Source organism: Anolis carolinensis, chromosome 2 (assembly GCF_035594765.1).
Source record: "Anolis carolinensis isolate JA03-04 chromosome 2, rAnoCar3.1.pri, whole genome shotgun sequence".
In the NCBI taxonomy this organism is placed as follows: domain Eukaryota; kingdom Metazoa; phylum Chordata; class Lepidosauria; order Squamata; family Dactyloidae; genus Anolis; species Anolis carolinensis.
Window position 1 is genome coordinate 134946663 of NC_085842.1, and position 26010 is coordinate 134972672.

At 42.2% G+C, this 26010-nt stretch overlaps 1 protein-coding gene and 1 long non-coding RNA gene across 5 annotated transcripts in view; one reads left to right on the forward strand and one right to left on the reverse strand.

Annotated features, from left to right (window-relative positions):
- caskin2 (CASK interacting protein 2) overlaps positions 1–12262 on the reverse strand; it is a 138087-nt gene extending 125825 nt beyond the window's left edge. For all 4 annotated transcript variants that reach the window (XM_008104449.3, XM_008104450.3, XM_008104448.3 and 1 more), the window contains exon 1: positions 12175–12262. The gene's annotated coding sequence lies outside the window, so the exon portion shown is untranslated. The remainder of the gene's footprint in view (positions 1–12174) is intronic.
- Positions 12257–23717, forward strand: LOC107982415 (uncharacterized). The gene is made up of 2 exons (XR_001729946.2): positions 12257–12807; positions 15940–23717. It is a non-coding gene; the product is annotated as an uncharacterized LOC107982415 (long non-coding RNA).
- Positions 23718–26010: the final 2293 nt, after the last annotated feature.

Sequence of the window (26010 nt, forward strand, 5' to 3'; positions counted from 1 at the left end):
CTAAGCATGACCCTGGATGGGATTTGTCATCCAAATGTTCTGGAGTCATCCAGGCTGCTACAGACCACATCACACAAAGGAACAATAATTATTTCTCTTGAAAACATATAATAGATACACATGTGGGAATCTTCATACTGGATAATTTTCTTTCATGCTGAAAGTCAGGCAGATGTGGATCCTAAAGGCATGTGGATCTTCATCCATCAAATCAAATTTTTTGAGTGGCAGATGATCCATCATCATTACTCCCCCTAATCTACTTCAGGACATAAATTACTCTTGATTGTTGTGATATTACCCCACAGTTTTAGCAAACCAAACCTTAGAAAATAATTACACAATTCCTGCATGACACCTATTTTATTTCTTATTTTAGTAGGCTATGCTCTGCATTTCCCCTTCCCTCCCACAAAGCTAGAGAGGGCTTGTCAGACTGAGGCTTGCACAATAGAGGGAGATCCTGAGATAAAACATGCTACGCCAAGGCTAAAAAAAAAAAAAGGAGCACATCTACTCAGGTTGGAAAAGATGGATATGGATTAACATATGTATTAAGCACTTCCATAATTACCATTATAATACTATGATCACTTTATTCACCAACCCATGTCATCCACCTTGCAACCAGTCAGTACAAGGGTGTTCTGTGGAATTAATCAATTCAGTTTTAGAGAACTGAGAGAGTTCACATCTAGCAAACGTGATGCCATCTTCCTTTCAGGAACAGAACTTTGGGTCTGGATTTATTGGTGTGTGCCTTCAAGTTGTTTCTGCCTTAGGGGAACCTATCGCAGCATTTTCTTAGAAAAATTGTGGTGATATTGCTCTGGTCTTCCTCTGGGGGAATTGCACTGGCCTTCTTCTGAGACGGAGAGAATGTCACTTGTTCAAAGTCTCCCAGTGAGTTTCATGGCGGAGAAGAGATATTGAACCCTGGCTATCAGAGTCATAGTCCACTGCTCAAATGCTGTTCTATGCATAGTGTAAATATCATTGTGATTATGCTGAATACTACAGGTTCACAACAGGCTAAGGGAACAACTATACTGACCATTTGACCATTCAAAATTGAGTAGGCAGACAACAAACTCCCACAAAAGCACATGAAAGATAGGGTTGTGTGTTTTCCGGGCTATATGGCCATGTTCCAGAAGTATTCTCTCCTGATATTTCGCCCACATTTATGGCAGGCATCCTCAAAGGTTGTGAGGTATCACATGAAAGATAGCCCTTAATGTGCATCGGTGCTCTGCGGTTTGCGTAATCACTATTCGGGCCTTAAACACAGCAAAACCACTCCCTTCAATACTGGTTTGAAACTGCAATAAATGGTCAGGGGAGGCTTAAGTAATAGGCAATGTGGCCTTGAGGTCACCCATAAGACAAAAGTCACCAAAACAGACGTATGTGCATATATACAATATAATACTAATAATACAATATAATATTAATTGTAATTTATATATTACATGTAATATTAATAATATTACAATATATAGATATAGTACAATATAGTAATTCATTACCAGTATTGTGCTATGCTAATAATATAATATTGTATGTACATTTAATTTGTAAGCCGCCGCTCTGAGTCCCCTTCGGGGTGAGAAGGGCGGGATATAAATGTATTAAATAAATAAATAAATGTAGGGATTTTGTGTGTATGTGAGAGACAAAGCACACTATAAGTGAGTTTGTGGAACAACTGGCTACACAAAGGACTTCACTTATATAACTTCTGGAAAAGCCCAACTATTCATGCAATGCTCTTTATACCAGCATAGTATCCAAACATGGTACAGGCTTAAATGTGTGAATAATTATTCTGAGGCATGGAAAAGAAGGGTGGACTGACGAAACCCTCATTGAGTATTCCATGCTTAAGAAAACCCTATGAAATATATGAGGCCACAGTAGATCAACAGAGAACTTGAAGATACAGACACACACACACGCACAAAGTGTTTCATTCCGTACAGAGGAGTCCACTCTAGGAAGAGTCTTACTGCCTCCTTCATGCCTGTGTGAATTAGGTCTCAATTTCGAGAAACAGAGAGTAGCGTGGGAAGCATAATCGGACATGAGCTAAACACAGGATGGGTGGGATGCATATGACTTCCCTCCTGTAATGGTTCCCCTCCTATGTTCTTGTCTATCTTCCCATTCACTATGCAGACAGCTAACACATTTTATCAAATAAGGTTTCCAGGCATGGCAATTCTTATTCATGTATCAAAATTCAGGAACCACATACTTGGCAACCCCTCTCCTTACATTTACATGGAAAGGAATTACATAACAGATTGCCTGGACTGACCCCCACCCCCACTATCCCAACTTAAGAAGACTCTGTTTTTCCCCCCAGCTACTGCAATGTGCTCTACATAGGGCTATCCTTGAAAAGTGTTTGGAAGATGCAGCTAAAGCAAAATGTAAAACAAGGCTGCTGCTGGATTTGCTTTTTAAGGACATTAGAACACAGGTCTTGCAAGATCTATACTGGCTTCTAATTGCTTCCATGTTCAATTCAAGGTGAGGGTTTTAACCTACAAGGCCATGAAGAACTTGGGGCCAAGATAACTGAAACACTATCTCCCCCCATATGAGCCTGCCAGAAATTTGAGGTCTTCAGAGTACCAATACCTCATGAAGTTAGGTTGGTGGGCTTTCTCTGTAGCAGTTCCTTGAGTATAAAGCTTACTTCCCAAGGAAGTTAGGTTGGCCCCCTTCCTTTTAAGCTTCAGGCAAGCCACCAAAATAATGCTGTTCTGCATAGCATTCAATGTTTGAAATTGCTGTTTTAGCCATTTAAAAACTGGATTCCATTAAGACTGCTTTTAGGAGCTTTCAAAAATATTTTAATGTGTTTTTAAATGTTTTTTTCTTTGTACTGTTTTCATTGGTTTTTATTTTGTCACCACCTCAAGAGGCCTTGTGGACTAGGAGAAATACTTTAACAAACACTTTTGTATGTGTTTCATGAAAATAAAAAAGGAATGGATGCTTTAGAGGTGCAAAGCGGAGCAAGGTCTGGCCCAAGAATTTTTGTTGCCAAGGTACCCAAACATAATGGTACCCACTGTACAAAAGCTGGCCAGACTAACAGCTGAGGTTTACTTTGAAGCTGGCAACATCTACCACATCTAAAGACAGGTGGCTAGCTTTGGCAGAGCAGGTTGTATGGTATACACAGCTCTTTTCTTCCAAGACCTGCCAGAAGCACTCTGACTGTTAGCATTTAAACACAAAAAAATATTAGGAAAAACTTCCTGATACCAAGAGCTGTTCAACTGTGGGATATGCTATCTTGGAGTGTGGTGGGATCTTCTTCTTTGGGGTTTTTAAAGTAGAGGCTGGATGGCTACCTGGTGGAGTGTCTTGATTATATGACAGAATTAGGTAATAACAACAACAACAACAACAACATTTATAACATGCCCTATCACCCCGAGGGGACTCAGGACAGTTTCCAACAAAGGATGGAAAAACATTCAATGCCATAATACAGTGGTTTTCAACTTGTGGATCCCCAGATGCTTTGGCCTTCAACCCTCAGAAATCCTAACAGCTAGTAAACTGTCTGGGATTTCTGGGAGTTGTAGGCAAAAACACCTAGGGGGACACAGGTTGAGAACCACTGCCATAATACAATACAAAATGAACAATTAGACCCATGAATAAAACATGGATAACGAATTATAACAACTACTCACAAAGTTTAAATAATTAAATGAGACATCTAAATCTATTAAACTTACAAAGTAACAAAACTAATCAGTTTAAAAACAAATAAAAACAGTTAAAATAACCATTGTTATATAATTCATCTGCCTTTGTGGCATCTTCCAACTCCGTGATTCTATCTTCTTCCTGAGGCATTTGCCTCACTCTAACCAAGGCTAAGGCTGGTCTTCTTTTTAAAGAATTGGCCAAATGGGAAGTCTCCTGAGAGATGTATACACCAATGCCTCATTTCCACGCCATTCAAACAGAAAATAGATTTTAATCCACCTGTTACAACTGAGTTGCAGGATTTACAGCAGAATTTCTGCACACTTTTTTCCTACTGTCTCTCTCCCTCCTCCCCACCTTTCCACCTAACAGGCACCAATACTGATTTTTAGAGTAAACTGGACTGAGCTATTGCACCGAGGCTTCAGGCAGATTAACAGAGGTAATGAACATATGGCCCTTCCCAGGCTGATTCAGGTGATGAATGGGTTTCAAAGTGGCAGAGCAGCAGCGGAAAAGGCACTGAGAAACTAGGGAGATGAAAATCCCACAAGACTTGGCAAGTTAATCCCTTAGTAGGGTGCTGGCTTTAGATTATGTGAGGTGAACAGGTGGAGGGGAAACCTGTCTGGAAATCACACCTCATTATTTCCTGGTGCTAGGAAGGGGCCATTTGGAGCTATTAACTAGTAAGAAGAAGAGACTCTGCAAACTTTATTAACTTTATTATTACTTCACAGACCAGATTTGAAATTATGCACTGAAAACAGACTCTCTAGCAAAAGTCAAGTATGCACAGTATTAAGATCAGATGGGTTAATCACCACCACGTGGTTTTTATATCAGTTTAGTAGTCCTACCTTGAGGAAACCCATTGACTAGCTTTGGATACAAAAATTAGACACTGTCATCAGACTTTGCTAACTCTCTATAGCTACATTTCCAGTCAATAATCCTTATTTCCAAGAGTAAATCAAATCCTAGAAAGTCCTCAAAAATTAGGAGGACACTGTTTTCAGTTCCTTTGAGGGAAGGATGGAAAACAGTTGTTGGAGAGAGGTTGTGTGTCTATGTATGTATGTGTATGAGAGAGAGAAGGAGAATAGGACTATGCTTAGCACCTGGCAGAATGAAGCAGTTGCCTCAGACAGCAGATGCTGGGAGGAAGATGTAGGAGGAGAAAGCTGCTCACACTGCACCGTGCCTCCTAAGCTCTGCTGCTGCCTTCAGGTTTAGGGAAGGATGCTTCCCTGTGGTCAGAGCTGAAGAAATATTCAACTACCTGTCTAGTTGGCTTTAGTAAAATGGAATGGGAATGGTGTGCCATCTTGTTTGTTGCCTGAGGTAAGAATATAGGATGGACCGCCCTTAATAAGCAGAGAGAGAGCTCTCCACATGAGCTCACTTACTAACAGAGGTAATGTCAATTGGCTTTGCTGTCCACTCTTCCCTGTTGGCAGCGGCCCACAAGGGCCATTGGGTAATAGTGGGCAGGGCTGGGGCTTTTCACCAGTGCCTCCTAAACTTTTATGAAGACGATATTAGGAAACCATCTCATTGCTGTTTGTTTTTCCCCCTAGAAGGCTACATGTTCTTCCAGTTTTGCAAAGGTTTTAACTCAATAATTCCTATCTTCTGAGCCTATCTTGTGTATTTATATATGTGCTTTTATTGCTATTAACAATTATCATAGAATCATAGAGTTGGAAGAGACCTCACATGCCATCCAGTCCAATACCTTGCCAAGAAGCAGAAAAATCACATTCAAAGCACCCCCGACAGATGGCCATCCAGTCTGTTTAAAAGCCTCCAAAGAAGGAGCCTCCACAACAGTCCAGGGCAGGGAGTTCCACTGCTGAACAGCCCTCACAGTGAGGAAGTTCTTCCTGATGTTCAGGTGGAATCTCCTTTCCTGTAGTTTGAAGCCATTGTTCCACGTCCTAGTCTGCAGGGCAGCAGAAAACAAGCTTGCTCCCTCCTCCCTATGACTTCCCTTCACGTATTTGTACATGGCTATCATGTCTCCTCTCAGCCTTCTCTTCTGCAGGCTAAACATGCCCAGCTCTTTAAGCTGCTCCTCATAGGGCTTGTACTCCAGACCCTTGATCATTTTAGTCGCCCTTCTCTGGACGCTTTCCAGCTTGTCAACATCTCCCTTCAATTGCGGTGCCCAGAATTGGACACAGTATTCCAGGTGTGGTCTGACCAAGGCAGAATAGAGGGGTAGCATTTGTTTACATACTGAGGAGGAGGAGTTTTTTGTGTCAGGAGCAACTTGAGAAACTGCAAGTCTCTTCTGGTGTGAGAGAACTGGCCATCTGCAAGGATGTTGCTCGCTCAAGGTATGCCCAGATGTCTTATCATCCTGTGGGAGGCTTCTTGCATGGGAAACTGGAGCTGACAGATGGGAGCTCACCGACCCATTGCACCACCGGAGGTTTAAGTGTTCAGAAACAACATGTTTTTAAAAATAAGAAAGAGAGAGCTCAGTCTTTACTACGAAATCTATGCATTTGGCCTCAGCTCCTATGAGAGAAAATTTGGAAGAATGGAAATGGCAATATTCTTGAAAGATTTACCCTCAGTTCTTCAGAGTCCTTTCCCTGAGCTTAAAATACTGGAGTTCAAGTACAAGAGTTCTAGTACACTGTTTAAAAATTCAGCAATGTATTTTTTTAATAGGGCATCTCTAAGGCTTGTTTGAAAAAATTCTTTTAATGTATTGACATACGTTTACTTAGCAAGACCTCTAAAACAGAGAAATGCTCACAGAAGAATAAAGGACAGCCATATGGAGCACTACAATTGTTTTGGTAAGATGTCAAACTGAGAAGAGTCACACAACATACCACTCACACTGTGCAGTTATAGCACCATCATTCCACTTTAATTGCCATGACAACATCCTATGTAACCCAGGGATTGGCAGCTGAGGGTAGAGCCTATAGAATTCAGCAAGGCAGTATCTCTGGTGCCTCAATCAAATTAGACCCCCAAATTCCACAGGAGGCAACCATGGCAGCTTGAGTAAAATAATAGCACAGTTCTATAGGGTGAAAGAGCCCAATTTTCACTGGTTTCTCCTCAAGCCATCTTTTCTACATTTACTGGGGGAAATGAGCAACAGGGTGCTATTATGAGATGAGGCTAGTGCTACAAGTCCTGTTTCCCCATATTGTGCAAACAGAATGCTGGATTTGCATTGGTCTCTGGTTTGATTCAGGCAGAACTCTTCTTATACTTATCCGGTTGATGTGGACAAATAAATGGCTAAACAGAGACTAATCTCTATTAGTACAGGTAACTTGACCCTATCCACTTTCCATTACCACACAAATCCCTATTTCCTTTACGTTTTGACAAACCTGAGGATCGCTTGCTATTTACAACTTTTGCTTGGAGGGATTCCACCTTCGTAAGATGCAAATAGGCATATTGCCTGAATTGCCAAGGTAGAAATAATAAAATATAATGTCACACAAAATTTCCTAACAACTGAGTCAGAACTTGGGAATTTTTTCCCCCAGACAATGAACAGCCTGCTGGGCTTTTAAAAAGTCCTGAAAGTAGCTTTTCCAAAGCTCTGCTCAGATCATCTAAAGCAGGGTTTTAAAAACTTTTTCTACTTGCAAACCCTTTCTGCCTGAGAAATTTTGATGTGAGCCAAGTATAAAGATATATGATAGGTATAAAAATTAAACATTTACTCTAATAAATCAGCATTTGAAAGGCTTGCAAAAAATCTGATTTTCTTTTTCATGAAGTATAGCTGAAGCATTTTCTGTAGAGTTCACTCTCAACAGTGCACACTGTTGCTAACAGATTCATGTAAATATCCAAACAGCATTCAGAAACCTTTTACTATTGACAATTTTTGCGACTCCAACTTTGAGCTAAGGGAACCCCATTTGGGGCTGAGACCCACAGTTTAAGAAGAAGTAACCTAAAACAATGGTTCTCAATTGGATTTTCCAGATCTTTTGGACTGAACTAAAATCTGAGAACTGCCCAACTGGTTGGTACTTTGGGGAGATGAGATTTAAAACATTTGGAGGATCAAAGGTTGAGAGCTACTGATATAGTGAAGCAAAGGTCATTGTCCCCTTTTAAGTGTCTATCAGATACATCAGATAAAATGTATTTCCCAATGGTCTTGCATAAGAATAAAAACAAGTTCCAGTCCAAGCAAAATCAGAAATGACCTTGCCTCAGGAAGAGAATAAAGAGAAAAATATTTGACCCAGCTAGCTAAATTCACAGGAATGTGGGTTTCCAAAGCAATGCCACACTTCAGTAAGTGGCTTCCTCAATAGACTGAGCCTCTTGTTCCATCAAGGGTGAGTGAGGAGGATTGAGAGAAGAGACAGGAATCCAAGGAGGCACTTGGTCACAATTCCATTGTCTCTCAGTAGCCACTCTAGTCCAATGTCTTGGGAGGACAGAGCTCACATTGAACTATGCTGGCAATAAAACAATTGCAGAACTTCTGCTTTCAGACAATCAAGAGACACATACCTCATGCTAAAATTATTATTGAGATGAATGCTTGTAAGTAGTTAACAAATAATGTACATTCAGATACACTGATGATAAACGAGGAGGGGAAGAATAGAAAATTATGTCATAGATTGATTATAAGATATACCTCCATGAGATTCAAACTAAATACCCATAAGCTGCAACAAAAGGGACATCTGGCAGCAACAAAGAAAACCCACACAATAGAGGAGACTAATGTGGTATTTAGAGCTAGGAGTTACAGTGGGGTGAGGAGTGGAAAATCACCAGAAGGAAGTGAGTGGAACATGATTAATATCAGCTGCAAAGTAAGACAATTTAAGAAATAGGGGTCCTATTTAGACATGCATTAGTCTACACGTGAACATACTTTACTGTTGTTGACTTATACATCAGATATGATGAATGCCACTTCACTGAAATATAAGTCAGATCCCATTTTATATGCTGATACTTCTTCCAGGTGACATCTTTGGGAAGCAATAAGTGAATACTGGAAGCAGTGTTATACAGAAGTAGTAGGGAAACATTTGACAGAAGCTTCTAAGTTGCATGGCTAAATATCCAACAATTATCTTCTATCACCTCATAAAAGAGGTGTTTTGTAAACTAATTCCTAGAAACTTCTGCAAAGAATTGTTAGCAGGGGCGGTTCAACCGCGAGGCAAATTAGGCAGTTGCCTGTGGCACCATCCTCTAGGAGGCGCAGCTGAGGCGCTTCCACGTACGCGCGCACCCCCCATCTGCTTCTCCCAGGGTCGCTCCGCCTTTGATTAACATGATGTCTTGGTGCTTAATTTGTAAAATCATAATGTAATTTGATGTTTAATAGGCTTTTCCTTAATCCCTCCTTATTATCCAACATTATTGGTTTGGGGGTGTGTGCCAAAATTCTGTTCATTTACACTTGAAAATTACTTAGGGCCGGCCCTTATTGTTAGTCTACACTACAACTGCAGAAACAACCACATAACAAGCAGTTTGAACGGATCCTAAGGATGGTTCTACTGAAACCATTTAGGAAAAAATGAACAACTTCCACAAAAAGTCTCAAAAATCAAACTTTGAATTATCTTTGTGCTCTAGTGTCCTGCCAGCTACTCAAGACTGTGCATCCTCAAGTACTATTTTTGGGTTAGTTTATAAGTTATCGCTGTTGTTTTACTCATTGTTTGATTTAGCTTGTTTCTTGTTTTATTATGGCATTGAATGTTTGCCACTTTGTTTGGAAAACATCCTGAGTCCCCTTGGGTTATAAATAAAGTTGTTATTATTATCCTAAAGACTGTGTACAACACCTGGACATGGAGACTGAATACGAGATCAATTAATGCCTTGAGTTTATGAGCTTTGCTTTCTATATAGTGTTAGCATTGCCCATCTCCAGGACAACCACCCTGCTATGTTCAGAAAGAGGAATTAATTGCTTATCTGGGTGAAACAAGAACAGGTTGCATCTAAGCAGCTGCTTGGCATATTGATGTGTGATATTATGGCACAAAAACAAGCCTATGTTGGAAGCGATGGACTTGGAATGGGCTAGAGATCCTGAAGAACCAACGATCAAGACACCTGGGGCTAACTACAACTAGTCAGTGGATAAGGGATGGCAACTCAGTCGTAGAACAAGCATATGGTATGCAGAAAGTTCTGTCCCTGGTGAATCCAGCTGAAAAAGTGAAGAAAATATGACTTGTCTCTATTTGTGGCTCTGGAGCAGGCCTGCACAACCTGCGGTCCTCGAGGTGTTTGGGACTACAACTTCCAGAAGTCCTAGTTAGCTTGTCTAATGGTTAGGAATTCTGGGAGCTGAAGTCCAAAACACCTGGAGGGTCACAGGTTGTGCAGGCCTGCTCTGGAGGGTTGCTGCTGATCACAATAGGTTGGTGCTGACCCAGAAGGAGAAATGCAGCTGGCCACCCATATCCAAGGAGTCTGCATCCATAGATTCCACCTCCCATGGCTTCAATATAACACACGGCTTGAACATAACACCCATACTACGGGGGAAAAAAACAAGCCTTGATTTTGACATTTTATATAAGGCCCACTATTTTATTATTATGCTACTGCACATCATGGGACATAGACTGAGCAAGGTGGCTGCCTATGATGAAGAGTACTACTGATCCTCAATATCATCAGTAGCATACCTTTACCTTCCGCACTGCAACTGGAATGTGGACTAGAGCGTAAAGCGATGGTAAACATCTATTTTCATGAGAGAACTCTAATCTTTTCTATTCAGGACTCTACCTGAACTCAAATATGTGAAACATTGTGTTGTCGAAGGTTTTCATGGCCAGAATCATTGGGTTGCAGAGAGTTTTCTGGGTTGTATGGCCATGTTCCAGAAGCATTATTTTCTGACTTTTCACACACATCTATGGCAGGCATCCTCAGAGGTTGTGAGGTCTGTTGAAAACTAGGCAAGTGGGATTTATATATCTGTGGAAGGTCTAGGGTGGGAGAAAGAACTCTTGTCTGTTGGAGGCAGGTATGAATGTTGCAATTAGCCACCTTGATTAGCCTTTCAGTTTCAAAGGCTGGTTTCTTCCTGCTTGGGGGAATCCTTTGTTGGGAGGTGTTAGCTGGCTCTGATTGTTTCATGTCTGGAATTACCCTGTCTTCTGAGTGTTGCTCTTTATTTGCTGTCCTGAGTTTAGAATTTATTTAAATAGTGGTAGGCAGATTTTGTTCATTTTCATGGTTTCCTCCTTTCTGTTGAAATTGTCCGCATGCTTGCGGATTTCAGTGGCTTCTCTGTGTAGACTGATATGGTGTTTTTAGAGTGGTCCAGCATTTCTGTGTTCTCAAATAATATGTCTGATTGAGAAAGGTCCCCAATCAGACAAAAACATACAGGGAGCACAGAAGGCACTGGTCCCTCTGGACCATGGTGCAAGAAACAAAGGAGCCCCGCGAGTTATATTGGCACACCTTTCCAGATTCGGGACACATCTGGTGTAGCCTTGTGATATGATACCTTCCCCGCCCCAACTGGAATGTGGACCAGAGCATAAAGAGATGGTAAACATGGGAGAACTCTAATCTTTTCTATTCAGGACTCTACCTGAACTCAAATATCTGAAACATTCCTTCTTCAAACAACTTGGGAGTGGAGGATAAGGAAGAAGAGGAGGGAGGTTGGCAGAGGAAAGAGCCCGGTTATGTAAGAGGAAGCCCAAAGATGCTGAACGCGGGTTATTAAAAATACCATCACCGTAGGGAAAGGCCAGAGAAGCACTCCCTCAGCAGGAAAACAAAGCCTAGAGCAAAGGTTACTTATGAGCAGGACGGAGGGCAACCTTTGAAGCAAGATAGCAAACAGTTCCGCTGGGCTGCCACAAAGCAGAGGCAGAGAATGAAAGAGGAGAATTACAAACTCCCTTCTAGAGAAGCTGGACAACATTGACTCTTCGCTCTTTTTTAAGGAGGGAAATAAAACGAGCGGGATTGTGTTTTGTTTTATTTTTAACTTGCCTCCCTCCGGAGGCTGCCAAGAGAGCGAGCGAAGAAAGAAACCGAAGCGGGGAGAAGGAATGTATGGGAAGGGAGGACAGGGCAGGCGGAGGGGGAAATCTCAGGGAGGAGGCAGGAGACCCGGCAGAGCAGGCCCTTGGTGGGTCCCTCCTGGCAGCGCAGCCTTGGCCAATGGGACTCCACACAAGTGGTTTTCTAGCAGGGAAAGAGGCAACAAAAGCAGCTCCCAAGCCCGACCTCCAGATCCCGGAGCTGCCGGCGGAGAGGCAAAGAAGGCGAGGTTAGAAATCCAGCCCAGATCCGGAGAAGTTACCAAAAAAGGAGAAGAAAGGGGCGGCGGAGGGTAGGGTCGGGTCGGGAGAGGAACCAAGCTCGGTGCCTTTCTTTCTCCCGGCCTTGGATGTGGGAGGGAAACCCTTTCCAGGGCGCAACACTCACCTCGATCAAGTTGCGGCCAACAAAGCCGAGCTGGAGAAGGAAGGCACGGAGTCCCGGAAAGGGTCGCTCCCCTGGCTTCCAAGACCCAGAAAGAAGTCCCCGCGCCTTCGCTCTCTGCGCCTCGGCTTGGGGAGTGTGTGTGTGCCTGCCTGGGCGCGCTTCCCCTCTTCCTCTCTCTCTCTCTCTTTTCAAAGTCTGGGGAACCTGAGCCTTGAAGCGGAGGCAAGCTCTCCGCCGGCTCCCCCTCCTCCTCTTGCCCCCTCCCTCTCCCCCTCTTGCATTCCTCTCTTTCCCAGGGGCCCCGCCGACCCCGGTTGAAATGGACGCGTCTCGGCAGTTGCAGAAGGCGCTTGGCAACTCTTCTGGAAAGTCGCCGCCGCCTCCTTTCTCTCTCTTTCTCTCTCTCTCTCTCTCTCTCTCTCTCCCCGCCTCCCTCGCTCCCCCTTCCCCCGCCCAACCAGGATCTCCCCCCCCCCTTCTCTCTCTTTCTCTGTATGTGTGCAGGAAATCCCTCCCAGGCTCCTCTTCTTCCCTCCTGATTGGAAAAACCGAAGCGCGGGGGAGTTGCCGGGCGAGGAGGGCGCCAGAAGGACACCTGAGACCTCGGCGGGGTTTGGAGACATGTGCGCACAGGTAAGGAAAGGGCCCCTGCGCCAGAAAAAGGAGGAGGAGGAAGAAGAGGAGGAGGAGGTAAAGGAGGAGAGATGAGCCCCTGCACTCGCCTTCCCAAGGTGGGGAACCTCGCAGAGATTGAGAGAGCGCTGCCTGGCAAGGACTGCTAGCCAACCTGTATCGAGAGAGGAAGGAAGAGGAAGGAAGTCTGAAGATATCCCTCCGGAGCTGCCACGATGCCCTCCTTCCCTCTCCACCTCATAGAGTTCCTTTTGTGGGTGTTCGCTGTAGAATGGGTGCAGTTCGAGATCGCTTGAACTGCTGCCCATGGCTCAATGCTATGGAGCCCTGAAAATAGTCCTTTCCTTCCCTCCTCTGCCCACAGAGAAGGCTGGTGTCTCCCCAAACTACAACTCTCAGGATTCCAGAACAGTTTGAGTCTTTCACTGGATTGCTGTGAGTTTTCTTGACTGTATGGCCATGTTCTAGAAGCATTCTCTCCTGACGTTTCGCCCACATCTATGGCAGGCATCATCAGAGGTTGTGAGGTATATTGGAAACTAGACAGTGGAGGTTTTTATATCTGCGGAAGATCCAGTGTGGGAGAAAAAACTATTGTCTGTTGGAGACAAGTGTGAATGTTGCAATCAATCACCTTGATTAGCATTGAAAAGGCTTGCAGCTTCAAGGCCTGGCTGATTTCTGCCTGGTGGAATCCTTTGTTGGGAGGTTTTAGCTGGCCCTGATTTGATTCATGTCTGGAATTCTGCTGTTTTCAGAGTTCTGTTCTTTAATTACTGTCCTGATTTTAGAGCTTTTTTTTAAGGTGATCAGTTGCAACATTCACACGTGCCTCCAACAGACAAAGAGTTCTTTCTCCCACCTTCCACACATATATAAACCTCCCTTGCTTAGTTTCCAGTATACCTCACAACCTCTGAGGACGCCTGCCATAGATGTGGGTGAAATGTCAGGAGAGAATACTTCTGGAACATGGCCATAATGCCTGGAAAACTCACAGCAACCCAGTGATTCTGGCCATGAAAGCCTTCAACAACACATACCACTTTCACTGTCATAGTTCCATGCTATATAGAATCCTGGGAGCTGTAGTTTGACACTAGCACTTTGGGGCAGAGAAGGCTAAGATAGGCAGGAGTGTCATTGGGGAGAACCTTGTCCTCCCAGGAGGAAATCATCCTTCTCCACATCATTGCAATGAAGGAATGCTGAAAATCGTCTCCCCTTAGAACTCTCTTTGTGTCGTCTAGGTAACTTTCTTTCCCATTGCTTTGGGCAGATAAGCTGTAATTGCTCAAGGGAAGTTTTCAGTTCTGGCAATCCTGGCAATTTGGGGTTTGAAGGGACTTTTCATTTTGAACGACAGAATGCTTGTCGGAGAGGAGTGTCCTCATTTTGCCACTCTTCTCCACCATAAGCTTGCTTTCTTTTTGTAGAGATTAATTCAGATGTAGCTTCTAATCTATCTATATATATAAAAGAGTGATGGCATCACGGCAGCGGACAAAACAACAAAAGTAAACACCCCACAACCTCGAAAATTGACAGCACAAACCCTCATCCATGCCTCTAGGTTGATACAACAAAAAGAAAAGAAAAATAAAGTCCTAATTAGAGGGAGAAGAATAATTGTTTTTATCCAATTGCTGCTAAGCTCCGCTCACTTGGTCTCCTAGCAACCCACTCAGCCCAGGGGACCCTTTACCTTAACTACCACTAATTCCTCAATAATCTATTTCCCATACCACCATATTTCACCACAGCAACGCGTGGCCGGGCACAGCTAGTTTCTTTATATTATTATGTAGCCGTTTCAGGAGAGCTGTTTATAAACACCTTACCAGGAAATTGCTTTTTGTATCTAATGTGTTTGTAATCTTCAGAGAATCCTGAAAAGGTGCATCCTACTTACTCCTTTCACTGGCAGAGTTTTTCAAACTGAGATTATTCATGAAATCACTTATATTGTATTGACATCTGGAGGCAGCAAGTTTAAAAGAATCAAAGCATTACAAAAATACTTTTCGGCTTGGTGTGGGACTCTCTGAAGTGTACGCCATAGCAATAACTTTTCCAGTAACTTGGTTTGGTACAAACACACCCTCTAATTGCAATCTATGATCTGTGTGTACATTATGGCAACGGAGTGTATTTCATTAAGTTTTCTTAGATGAGAAATACTCAAGAGCTTTTGCCAGTTGCCTCCTCTGAAATATAGGACCTAAAATACATAGGATTCATTTTGGTCTCCCACTCAAGTACTAACGTGCTCAGTGTCCATTTTCAGACAGTATTTGGTATCCCGGATTTTTTCCCCGTAAAATGCATTTTGGTAAGTATGCCCAGTTAGCCAAAATATTTTTGTGTGGCTTGTGGCTCTTCCACACTGTCCTTATATGTCAAGATCTGATGCCAGATTTTCTGGCAGTGGAAACTCATATAATCCAGTTTAAATCAGATAATCTGGGATCAGTCCTGGGATATAAGGGCAGTGTGGAAGGGGCCTTGGTTTTGAGTGGGCAAGAATTATGCTTTTTACAAAAGGTCACATTTTGGTCTCTTCTCGGAAGTGTTATAGCAGTGGTTCTCAACCTGTGGGTCCCCAGATGTTTTGCCCTTCAACTCCCAGAAATCCTAACAGCTGGTAAACTGGCTGGGATTTCTGGAAGTTGTAGGCCAAAACACCTGGGGACCCACAGGTTGAAAAGCACTGTGTTATAGGGACAGTCATGACAAGAAACTGCACTTCAAAATTTACTATTACACCACTGCATGTATGCCATCACATTATGTTATCTATGTATTTCAGACAATTTGGTTGCGTATTAAGGGTGGAGAGCCCTAAACTATGTCCATGCATATCCACCCTTCCCATTCTTTGCCCTCATTCCTTGGGTAGGAAATGATAGTTCTGTGTTTAAGAGTCCAGCATGCTAGAGCTGATCTACCTATACAAGAGCTGGAGAGGAGAGGCAAGAACGTAACATTTTAAATTGCAGGTTGTTATTAACTATGCTTGAATGGTTCAATCACAGACGCATATTTCCTACACGTGATATGATCCAGGTACTGTGAATTAATGGGAAGCTTTGCTTCATGTATCTCTTTAAATTTCTTGCTACTCTATTCAAGGGTCACCCTACACAGAGCACACTGGGACGTAGTGTGACTAAAGCTTGAACAACTGTTGCCAAACCAGGCTGATTTTCCGGAAATACTGAGCTGGTGCATTGAATTGTGCCAGTAAATTCTTTGCCATCATTGTCCCATGGGGATTCAGGGACTGTATAAGATCAAGGAACCTTCTCAGGCTACTAACCTGGTCTTTCCAGAACATCCTAATCTATAAATTCAGACTTTCAACGAACATGCACTTCTTTCCCATCTCATTCTGATACTTTGAGTTTAAAGGTCTCTGCAACCTGACACTTGCAAATATTCTGTAACCCGTAGACTTTCATGAGAGAATGAAGAAAAAAGCTGAACAATCTGAACTGTGTCCATATTGTTCTGATAGGATTATGGCGTGTAGTATGTCGCTATCACACATTGAAGTGTATATATTTCCATATACAACATCTGCACCTGTGAGATCTGGACCAGCAGTTTCACTTACCCACATCTGACAAAATATATCCTCTCTAGAAATTTTCTAGGTACTCCAGTGTGATGCTGTGGCAACTTCTGGCAGAAGTGGTTAAATTCCATAAGGTTTACTGTTATTTATCTACATTTCCTGTTTCCACAGTAAGTTCAGTAACATATCCCCAGCAGGTATGAGGGTTATATAGAGCAAGTGAATCAGACAGTGAGTCATTTTACATTTTCAGTCATCCCCTTTATTTTAAAATGTTTGAGGTATAATATTAAAAGAGCATCATGGATACATCATTGTGATACTTTCATTTATCTGTGCATCGTCAACCTATGTAGAATGGTGGTTAGGGTGTTAAGCTAGGAGAATGGGACAATAAAATTTAATAAGAAGCTCACTGGGAAACCATAGACCTAACTTACGTCACACAGTTATTAGTACGAAATGGGTGGGTTGAAAAGTCTCATCTATGCTATTCCTAAAACCATTGAGAAATAGACATCCAGCAAATAAATAAAGTGTCAATAATGTGTTTGTAATTGCTTGTGTCTGTTGTTGATGATAGTTTGTGGCTTTAAGAAAATGATGCAATAATTTAAGAGATTAGCTGAAATAAAGGTTTCCAAATTTATTTGGGAATAAATGTCATTCTATATATTGATAGACATCTGTCAAGAGTGGCCAGGATGGATGGGGTTCATGGGAATAGAAGCCCTGTGGCATTCAGTTAAAAATCCATTAAAATGCATGACAAGGAAGACCAGGGATGGTAAGATCTCTGTGTGGATTCATGTTGTTCTGTATGTTTATGAAATAGCTCTTTGCCCTCGTGTCTTGTGACAGCAGTTGCTCCCTTGACCCAGAAGGCTTCAAACCCAAACCACTACAATAACAGTTTTGACTTTCCTTTGGCTTTTCCCCCATATTATGCAGTAATTTATTTTTCAAAATGAGCAGGCTCTAGGTTTGTTATCTAAGTACAACATACCCCTCACCTGTGCTCTGAAATAAGGAATACTTCATCCTCATAGGAATGCATCTTCTAAGTTGTTTTGGAATCTGTAAAAGAATGACCTCATTCCATGACCATGTAGGAAATCTGTTTATCATATGTACCAGCAATATCCTTAAGCAAGTAAATTCTTTAGTTTTGGCCAAGGACTGTGACCTTGTTAATGGTTTTAGTAAGCCCATCAAGTGCATTTTTAGAGGTAGTACAGCCATAAGTAGATGAATAAATTATCCAGAATTGCCTTTGGCGTGGTCCATGGAATGCAGGTGTAGGAATCATGTGACCCTGACTGACAGTCAAAGGAAGGCTTGTTCCTTCTCAGCCAGAGTCCTCCACAACCTCACCGGACTACTAGTCCCAAGATCCAATGGACTTTGAAAGTCAAAGCGTAATAATAGAGCTATTAATCCAGCCCAGGTGTTGCTGAACTGCAGCTTCGGCCTACTCAAACAGTTAGGGATGATGGGAATTTTCATCCAAAACATTGGGAATATCACATGTTCTCCACCCAAACATAGTCATGGACCTGGAATTTTGTATGGGTGGTTGTAAGACAGTCATTCCTGCAACTTGAGTGCTGTCTTACTGTTGAATGTGGGTAGTACATCTCTAAATAAAAGCTATAGATTTTTTGGAAATTCTGATCATGTCCTTCTCATAAATCCTGACAGATTCTTGCACTTTCCCAAGTCCCGTTAGAAAATCCTTGGTTCTCTCAAAGAGATTCTCTTCCATTTTCCTCCAGGATCATCATCAGCAGCAGTTTAATTGTAAGAATGACTAAAACCATGCAGTTCTGATAGACCAGTTTCACTTAGTTGTCTTTCCCCCAATCAGCCATAATGAAATGGCATCATTTTCTGTATTGGTGTGTGTATATATGCCTTCAGGCCAGGGGTGCCTTCAGCTTGGTTCTTTGATCTGGTTCAGGGGTACAAACTCTCAATTCCATTTTGCAAGTTCTCCAAAGGTCAAACTGCAGAATGCTCTGTATTGTGTCAGGTAGTCTCACACGCAATTGTACATTTTAAAGTCCAAGTGCACATCAAGATAGTCTCCATACCTGTGCCCTCTAGGAGGGTCCAAAATGAAGCCAGCTGTATTGATATATCTCTTCTGCTATGTACAGGTGAGATGATAGCTGTTGCCTCCATGGTCTGTGAGTGATGGCCTTTTCTCTCAGATCTTCAAATGATGTCCTGTTTCTGGTCTCATTATATTTGAGGCATGTTTTGTGGGGAGACAAAAAAGGGTTTTCTTAGTGGCTGTTCCCTGGCTGTAACACCATCTAACCCTTCTAAGAGAAGATGGCTTATTTCAATGGTTCTCAACCTGTGGGTCCTCAGGTGTTTTGGCCTACAACTCCCAGAAATCTCAGCCAGTTTACCAGCTGTTAGGATTTCTGGGAGTTGAAAGCCAAAACATCTGGGGACCCACAAGTTGAGAACCATTGGCTTATTTCCTGTTATCCTTCCCATGGCAGGAAAATATAGGCCAACTGGCAGATGAGCTGTGTTGCCAAGGAAGGGCCTTTTAATTGGTTAGATGGTGTTACTTATTTTACTGGTGGGTATTTGATCCATGTTTGCTTTATTTGATTGTATCTCCATCACTTGCTGCCTTGAATGCCATCATTGGTGGCAGGGAATACACATCCATATAAATCCAACAAACAAATTCTTTTCAGAGAATATTTCTAAGGGAGATCTTAGAGCCCAGCTAGGTTTGTATGGGGGGGGGGGGAACACAGTCCTTCTGACAGACCAAACGAAAGGGTATTTTATAGGGTGCTTTGATGTGTGGAGTTGGGAACCCTTTAAGAGATTCCTTGGGAGGCAGCACTGGGAAACTATTGGGGATTGCCTTCCCCCACCTTGCATCAGTGGGATTGTAGGGGAAGTACAGAAATCAGTCAAGTTCTGTCCTTCCACTCACTTCCACTGGCAGAACTCTACCATCATATCCATAATTTCTTGTAGTCTAGAAAAGATTTATGCGCTGAAAAATGGGACCTCCATCTGATACAGCTTCTTTTTAGGTGTCTCATGATAGGCATTTTCTTAAAGAGTTTGGACAATTTTCATGACATTCTATGGCTGGAATCTGCTCAGAAATAATGCAGACTTTCTTTCCCAGCCAGGAGGTGGTAAAACTTCAAAAGGGACATTTCCTCTGCAAGAGCTAGTGTGATGTAGTGGTTGGGAGTCTAAGACTGGAACTGCAGAACAGGATTTCTCAGCCATGGGCGCTTACAGGGTGCCCTTGGACAAATCATACACTCTGCCTCAGAGGAAGACAAAGGGAAAACACCTCTGAACAAATCTTGTCAAGAAAACCCTGTGATAGGGTCACCATAAATTGGAATTGACTTGAAAGGACACCACAACAACCATGCACCCTCCCCATCTCCACCAGCCCTAACTAAATTCCCGGGAGCCAATATAATGATTCATTAGACTATATTTTAATGTCTAAGGACTAATTCGAAGAAATACCAAGAACCCATAATTTCTAGCGGCATCCATTTTAATCAGCTCATTCCAAATATTCGGAAATTATCCTAAACTAGGTTTTATTGAGCGGGCTGAATTTCTATGAAGAGAAATGGAGGAGGAATGGGATCCTTGTCTCTAAGACACACCCTGTCTTTTTACACATCTTCATAAAGAGATTATTATGCATCTTTGGTTATAAATGTCAGCATTTTATGGCAGTTATTTTGAGGCTCTATCTATAAGTAGACTGGCTTGGGAACATCACAAAGCGAAAGGTCTTGTTATTCATTATCTGACTTTGGCAGAGCTTGTAAAGTGCACTGACATTTATAATGATTCTTTGAATTTATGTGCACCCTTTGTCCTTTTAAAGATCTTAATTAAGCCACGCAGCTCCCCAAGGAATACATAAGCCCATTTTGAAGAGGTACGGAAACTTAATACACCCAAATCAAGGCCAGCCATGGATTAAAATCAGGACATTTCTAAGAAGGCACCTTAATAACTGGCCTGGTTTGAAAACAAGGTGGCTGACAACTTTCTAAAGATTACTACAATTTTCAGATGAGGCCAAGTATCCATACTTCTGCAAGGAATCCAGCAGACTCCCTTGAGACTACTTAAAAATTGTGGGTCATGTTTTAAAAATTGATTTGTATCCTTCACTATCTCAAAAGAACTCAAGCCCATGTGGATATACACAGACACATTTAAAACTACAACGTACAAATATCTCAGACCACAAATCCATATATGTGCTTCAATTTGCCTGTCAACCCATAGCAACCCCATGAATTTCACTAGGCTCGCTTAGGGAAGAAATACTCAAAAATGGTTTTGATTGGTCCTTCCACTGAAATATAGCCTATGGCACCTGGTATTCCTTGATGATCTCCCATCCACCATATGAACCAGGACTGATTCTGCTTATCTTTCAAAATCAGCTGGGATCTGGTGTCTTTAGCTATGTAGGCAATCACAAATTACAGATATCTGAAATAAGGAACTAGGGAGTGCCAAGATCAGGATGCCACTACTGAGAAAGCCCTATTGTGTGTCACGCTGGTCTACTCTGCAAAGTTATTTTGAGTCCTTTGAACAGCTACAGCAGCTGGAGCAAAAATACAATTATTCTTATTTCTCACCAAACCTGTAGTAATGCTAAACGGGTGACATTAAAGTAACCTTTCCTATATTTGGTTGCTTAATGTTGATTATAGGGTTGTTACTGCTATCAGGTAAACTTGACAGAACCCAACATGTGACAGGCACTTAGACTGACTCTAACTGAGATTCTAATTTTGCAAATGCATGTATGCATAATATCAATGCTATTCCTATATGCAGGTGTTCCAGGCTTCAGTAGTGAGACAAAAAATATAATTGTTTCTTTCTGTATTACCCCAACCTGTTATTTTATATTTCTCCATGTTGATGCTAACTTATACCTGCCCTATCCTAGGGTTTCTTGGCAAGATTTCTTCAGAGGCAGCTATCCATTGGCTTCCTCCTAACCAGAAACTTGCCTAAAATCATGGAGTGGATTTCCATGGCTGATTTGAACCTTGGTTTCCTAAGGTCATTCAACATTCAAACCACTATAACATTCAACATTCAGTCCACTATAACACTGGTTTTCATTTCATCAAGGCAAGTTCTGACATGGAAACAAATCAAATGGGAAGAAACAAAGGGGGAAGGATTGATGAGTGTTAAACTTCTAGCTGCTCCATTATGGGTCAGTATTATTTGTTGCATGGCATGTTCTTCAACTGCCTAATAATCAGGGGCACGGGCACAAACTGAGTGACCAAGACGGACAGCAAAACACAGCAGAACCTAGTTTGCATTGCTTTGGAGAAACCTTCCATGTAACCCCCGCCCCTCTGCATTGTTTTAATTGTCAGTTATTTCAGTCTGTGGGTGAGATCCTTTTTCAGCAAGTTAGTCATGTCTTCAATGGAGCACTGAAGAGCAGTTCATTTGGACTCTGGGAAAGTCAATGGATCAAGTGTGGCAGCGACACATGGCAACAGAGCAAAGCTGTTTGAAACAAAGGTAAAGCTCATTCAGTGGTTGTGTTCAATGGTTGGGGGCATAGGATGTGAATTGGGAGATCCAGGCTCAAGTCCCCCAAAAACATGCCTGACCTGGGGCAAGTCACCCTTTTCAACACATTTACCTAACTGCAGTGTTATTGTGAGGGTAAAATATTCATGGGGGAGAAGAGATAATACAGGCGCTAAGAAGATGAGGTAGAAGAAAGAATGGGCATGAAGATAACACACATCTGTATAATTATTTTTGGGGAAAATATGGACTTAGCTGTATGCATTTCTACAGTGTGTTTGCAATGATGCGACTAGAGAGGGCCCTCAGTACCTGATGGGGTTTGGTTCCAGGACTTCTGTGGACACCAAAATCTGTGAATATTCAAATCCCATTATATACAACCAAGTAGTGAAATAAAATGACAAACCACTCAAGTGCCAGAAATAGCTTGAAGTTCTGTGAAATGGCAGGAGGCCACTGTAGGCTTTGTCCACACACTAGTGTGCTTGGCATGCTGCAAAATCAAGTGCTTTTTGGATTTTTCAAAAAAATAAATAATCAAGCCATGATTGATTGAATTGTGGATGTAATAACCATCGAATCTGTATGCAATATTTGTTGATACAAAAGGCTTATTGCATGTAAGTTTAGACCATAGATTACCAAGTACAGTAGAGTCTCACTTATCCAACATAATTGGGCCGGCAGAATGTTGGATAAGCGAATATGTTGGATAATAAGGAGGCATTAAGGAAAATCCTATTAAACATCAAATTAGGTTATGATTTTACAAATGAAGCACCAAAACATCATGTTAGACAACAAATTTGGCAGAAAAAGTAGTTCAATATGCAGTAATGCTATGTAGTAATTACTGTATTTATGAATTTAGCACCAAAATATCATGATATATTGAAAACATTGACTACAAAAATGCGTTTGATAATCCAGAACATTGGATAAGCGAGTGTTGGATAAGTGAAACTCCACTGTATTTTACTTTTTTGTGAAGTGTTAACCAACTTTTATCTCTTACCTTTAGTACTTTACCACTGTTTTTATCCTTGTGATCTTTTAAAGCAGGAAAACAAAAACAAAATAATTGTTTGCCAACTCTGGTTGTGTTTTTAAAGAAATACTCTATATGCAGTTCTGCATTTTAAATTCACTTGAATTGCAGCACTATCATTACAGTTGGGGTAAAACAGAGTTTGCATCCACTCTTCTGTAAGTCAACACATTTCAATAAGCACAATTTTGTTGCAGAAAGAGATAAAATATTTTGAATGAAAAAAATTGATTTGAATGTGTATAATCATGAGCCAAAAGATGACAACATGTTTTCAGAAGGAGGAGGATGAGATGAAACAAGTTGTGATACAGCACATAACATCAGTTGTGGTGGACTCTGAGAATACTGTGCCAGAAGAGAGTTTTTTATGTGTGTCAGGAGCAATTTGAGAAAGGGGAAGTCGCTTCTGGTATGAGAGAATTGGCCGTCTGCAAGGACGTTGTCCAGGGGATGCCTGCATATTTGTTGTTTTACCATCCTTGTGGAAGGCTTCTCTCATGTCTTCATATGGGGAGCTGGAGCTGACAGAGGGAGCTCATCTGTTCTCTTCCTGGCAACCTTCAAGTCAGCAACCCAACCTTCAAGTCAGCAGTCCTGCCGGCACAAGGATCTAACCCATTGAACCATCGGGGACTCCTGCCAGAAGAGGTGCTAATACTGAATAAAATTATCACTGGATTGTCACCTGTAACTTTTGGGGTGGTATATTGGGAGAAAGGCTGAGCAGTGAGGCCTTTGAGCCCAAGGTCTAGTTGGAGATGATTTTTTATCTACATATAGGGAGATAAACATGTACAATCCCCATATCCACAGGACCTGGAACTCTGGTTTCATGTACCCACTTCTGACTCAATATGACCCGTTTAGGCATTTTCAAGGATACTCAGCACGACACTATGTTATTCTCACACTGGAGGTCCTGCTTTTAGTCTTGCTCCTCTCCTCTTCCTATATACTATGACAAACATGTTGCATGCACAATATGTGAAGGACAGCCAAGCCTAAGGCCTATTGGCAATTAAACCAAACAGCATAGAGCAGAACCATTTCTTCTGGCACATACAAACACAACACTCCATGCTATTTGTTTTTGTCATGCTAACTGACCATTCGCAGAGACAGGATCTTTGGTAAAATCAGATTATCTGTTTTCTTTCAATAAAATGTTATTTATATAATACCAAATTAAAGAAAGGAAAATAAATAATTGGCACAACGTAGTACAAAGAGAATTGAGAGCTAAATGAACACCCAGTGAATAAGTGAGGCATCCAACTCAAATGAGCCCAGAAATCAATCATCCAAGAAAAAGGGGGCAGGAAGAGACGGAATGTTTTATATTAATACATCTTTTCACAGCAGATGGACTGTTTGTGAGACCCAGTGGATTGTTCACCCCAAATGACCGCTACTCCATGTGTCTCCATAACAGGGGAGGGAATTGTGTGTCCCTCCAGATGTGGTTGTATTGGACATTCCAATATGGGTCAAATAATCAGTGTAGGCAGGCCCTGATATGCTGTTAAATAACCTTAGAGATCATTTCAGTCTCATGATACAATAGCTTTATTCGTAATCACGCAACTAATTTAAGCTCCAAGTTCTTCTTATCACTACTCATCCGTCACCAGGTGGCCATTGTTTCTCCCCTTGGTGATAAGAAGGGTTCTCTCTACTGACCTCTGGAGGGCCATTTAAAACATATTCTAAGGATTTCTGTCTCCCTGAATAGTAGTCTCCAGCAACACAAGGTCTGCATGAATAAAGTAGAGGAAATACAGGAGTACATGGACAGAAGAACCACAGGAAGAGGTGGGGAACAGGGGGCACATATACAAAATTTCATTGTGTGTGTAGAGTCGTTTCTGATTTACACAAATCTAAGGTGAACCTAAAGGAACCCCGGTGGCGAAGTGTGTTAAAGCACTGAGCTGCTGAACTTGCAGACCAAAAGGCCCCAGGTTCAAACCCAGGAGTGGCGTGAGCGTTCGCTGTTAGCTCCAGCTTCTGCCAACCTAGCAGTTCGAAAACATGCAAATGTGAGTAGATCAATAGGTACTGCTCCGGCGGGAAGGTAACGGCGCTCCATGCAGTCATGCCGGCCACATGACCTTGGAGGTGTCTACAGACTACGTTGGCTCTTCGGCTTAGAAATGGAGATGAGCACCAACCCCCAGAGTCAGACATGACTGGATTTAACGTCAGGGGAAACCTTTACCTTTTAAGGTGAACCTATCATGGGATTTCCTTGGCAAGATTTGCTCAGAAGGGGCTGGCGATTGCCTTCCTCTGAGGCCGAAACAGTGTATCTTGCTCAGTGGGTTTAACCCGCTGCACCACCAGTAGTGCTATAATGGACCCCATTTTGGGAGAAAGGTGGGACAAATAAAATAATTCTGAAGTTCAAATGGGTTCTGGGAGCAGTAACAGGGAGGTTCCAGTAGAGTTCTCCCCACAGAAGCGCCACTATGTATTTTTCAGTAACAGTCTTCATTTTTTGCTGTTTCCCAAAATGTTGTTTGCTGACTGATGGTACGGTGACAGCTATGCTTGACCTTGGCTGATTCTGTGAAAGTGAGGCTGTTTAAAGAGAGTAATACAGTACCTCAGATCAAAAGAAATAGACAAGCGTGCAGAAATACACTCATGAACCTTCTCTTGGTGTTTGTGGAAGAAAAACATCCCGTGCAGTGTGAACAGGAGAATGTTATCTTGATGGATCACTGTTGCCATCTAAAGGATGGCATCCGCAGTACAGTCCCATTTTAGGATGTAACAGTTAGGGAGAAGTGTAATGATCATGGATCTCCCAGGGGTTTCGCTCCCCAGCTGGATTGAGCATAAGACGTGTCAGGCTTGACACAGCTGCTCAGAGGGATTCAGCCAGCAGGCATCCCGCTGGTGCTTACATAATACACCAAGCAGAATAATGCTTCTGCAGAGGATTAAATGAAAGTATAAGGGTGGGAATAGAGAT